Below are 3,634 nucleotides of genomic sequence, written 5' to 3'. Positions count from 1 at the left end.
TTTCCAGATAAGCACTATTGCAAAGCTGCATTTTACACTTTCATTTAGGATGACAGCACATGGCAACTCCACATAGATGGAGCAATGATGTAACATAACAGTAATCATTATTGCATTTGTCTCAAACAGATATCTTTTTATAAGTGAAGTTAGGGATAGTTTCCTAAATTAGAAAAATTGATTTAGTGTTTTTATTCCTACTACAATACAATTTATTTTTTTATAGCCCAAAAATCACACAAGAAGTGCCGCAATGGGCTTTAAACAGGCCCTGCCTCTTGACAGCCCCCCACCCTTGACTCTCTAAGAAGACAAGGAAAAACTCCCAAAAAAAAAAAAAAACTTGTAGAGAAAAAATGGAAGAAACCTTGGGAAAGGCAGTTCAAAGAGAGACCCCTTTCCAGGTAGGTTGGGCGTGCAGTGGGTGTCAAAAGAAGAGGGTCAATACAATACAATACCATACAATACACAGAACAGAACAAATCCTCAATACAGTATAGAAATAAAAATTACTGGTGTCTCTTCAACAGTCTTCCTTGCCATTGGGTCATCACAGCAACTTCCTCGACTTTTATATCACATAACACTGTGAAGGGGCACTTAACTTCTTTGTTTTACTTTTCCCTTAGCTGGTTATTTTACAATAAGATTTTTCAAAATGAATATTTTGTAAATATGTTGTTACTTACAAGGTTTATTGTGTCTTGGCAGAATTTCTACCCAAGGGCAGTTGTACTAGGTCCTGCTAAAGAGGACGAAAGTGCACGTGGCAGGTTTGCATGGTTGAATGCGATGGTGCAGCAACAGGTATTTCATGTGACGGGGTTTGCACACCAACTTGAGGTAAATTAAAAGGAGGCGCCTGAGAAGCTTAACTTCAAGCTGAAGACTTCGTTACAGGAGATACAGTTAGGTCCATAAATATTTGGACAGAGACAACTTTTTTCTAATTTTGGTTCTGTACATTACCACAATGAATTTTAAATGAAACAACTCAGATGCAGTTGAAGTGCAGACATTCAGCTTTAATTCAGTGGGGTGAACAAAACGATTGCATAAAAATGTGAGGCAACTAAAACATTTTTTTAACACAATCCCTTCATTTCAGGGGCTTAAAAGTAATTGGACAATTGACTCAAAGGCTATTTCATGGACAGGTGTGGGCAAGTCCGTCGTTATGTCATTATGGACGGTATCAGTATCAGCTGCCGGAGAAAATCAGATGAGGTCCCCGGTGGTTTTTAAGAGCTTCAGTTCAGGTTAGCAACTGAGGATTTTTTTTATTTTTATTTTAACAGAAACTTGTATTCATTATTTATTCTTCATTTTCAAGTACACGTGACCTTTTAATTTTTGCATTTACTTATTTTGAGATAAAATGTGTATTACATACATTAAAATCTTCTGGAGCCTAAATACTCTGATACTTGACATCCATGCCCTGACTTAAATACCTCTTGAGTACACACTTCATTAACAAGCACTTTTAATATCTATCTGTGCAGTGACAGTATTCTATTCTATACGGGATTTACACAGTAATAGTTCTACATGGCCTCCGATGACACAGTGAGTAGTAGTGGAGCGCCTCGTGCATTCGTCGGTGTTGGAATCGCATGCACGATCTTTGTCTACATTCATTTTCTATATTGCAATTACATGAGTGGTCGCCCCATGTGAGTGTGTTTAGAAGTACTAGCACCTAATCCAAGTTTGATTCCCACCTTGCATCCTTAGACAGGCTGCTGTCCATTGGGACCCTGAATTGAAGTAAGCATGTCTGAGAATATTAGGTTTTGCTGTCTTGCTCTTTCCTACAGTGCAAATTTTGCTTGAATTACCCCTGATGTTGTACTGTATGTTTTGACTTCATTTGCTTTTATATTGCTGCTAAACTTGAACTCTCTTTGATACATAGGCTCCGACCTGTACATTAAACAGCTTGCCAGGACAAATCAAAGAGCAGCTACAAGTTACTTTCATTGAGATAAAAAAAAACTATTAAAACATATTTGTTATTAATGATAAATACATGTGCAGGAATCAAAATATACAGGGATATCTGATGTGTATACCAGTTCAAAGTAGCTGCAAGCTTCACAACTGATTATGGTAGACATTCAGCACAGCACACTATGACATCCAAAGCCTCCCTCACAGTAATAGCAGTTTTCCAAAGTTAATAACCAGCCCCTAGTTCATAACAACTGTTAAGTTCAAATGTGGTTAAGTCTTATGTAACATTTAAGATGGTTAAGGATGAAAAAAAATTAATGTACAAATACCAGTTTTGATCAGAATCAGGATCATTTTATTGGACAAGTACACCTACACGTACTAATACTTTTGCCTTGGTAACCCAGTGGATACGTTGAGAAGACAGTATGGTATACAAAACATAATTTAAGGTGAACGCGGCTGAGAGAATAACAGAATAGAAAAAAGCAAAGCTAACCTTTACAAGTATGATAAATTACACCGGCTGTTACAGACTGGAATCAAATGTATGTTTTTATTCTAAAATAGTAAGAACACGAGCAGCTCAGTTCTCAAAATGGACTCGCCCGGGATCGAACCCGCGATTACAAGTCACTGATACAGTTGCGCCACCGAATCTCTCATTCCAATTACATGTCAATGTCGCAGGTAAACGTGGGTTGTTTTTTTGCAGTTATATTTTTGAATAAAAGCTCATTTATTCTGTTATATTTGTACCTGTTGTGAAAGTGTTTCTTTGATATTTGGAATTAAGGCTTCACACATTATATACTTCATGTCTACATTTTGTCAATTATTACTAAAACATGAAAAATGTTTCTGTTTTAACGATGTGTTTACATAGATCTTTGTAGACACGGAACACACATGAAATGCATGTGTTCCAAATAATGATATAGTATTTATAAAAGGAGTCATTTTGCTTGACTTCTCACTCTATACAACTCCAAGCTACTGACACGCAGGTAAACAGATTTGAGCTGAGAAAACTGTGCGCCGATGGGGGATGTGATAGCAGACTGCTTGCTGTTTGCTGCTTATCGACACATTTACAGGACAAAAGACACTGATGGAGAAGTGTGAAGAGATTTAAGGTGAGACGGATCTATGAGTTTTTTCGTAGGCTCTGGTAATTCTAGTGTTAAGGGTGTCAATAGTACTTTTTAACTGTGAAAGGGAGACAAGATCAAAAGATTCCAAGACAATGCCATGGTTAACAGTAGGAAGTTCATAACCAGTTGGAAAAATACCACAGCAGATATTATCAGTTTTACTGACAAAGAATGAAAGAAACTGCTCACATGAAAGAACAGTACTATTTAATCCCATCACAAAATGAGGGTGAATGGCCGCATTAATTGAATTAAATAAGACCCTAGGATTCTTAGAATGACGGGATACTAAATCAGCGAAGAAATCATGTTTAGCTTTCTTAACTGCAACCTGGAAGTTGAATAGAGAAGTCCTAAAAATCTGTTTAGAAACAATCAGTCCATCTTTTTTCCAACGCCATTCCACAGTTTGACAGGTGCGGTGTAGTGGTTGTGTAGTTTCATTTAGCCAGGGAGCAGGTCTTCCCTTATTACAGTGTATCTTGAGCGGAGCAATTGAGTCTAAAACCGTTTTACAAGAAGAA

Source organism: Erpetoichthys calabaricus, chromosome 3 (genome assembly GCF_900747795.2).
Source record: "Erpetoichthys calabaricus chromosome 3, fErpCal1.3, whole genome shotgun sequence".
In the NCBI taxonomy this organism is placed as follows: domain Eukaryota; kingdom Metazoa; phylum Chordata; class Cladistia; order Polypteriformes; family Polypteridae; genus Erpetoichthys; species Erpetoichthys calabaricus.
Note: the sequence above shows the minus strand (reverse complement) of the source record.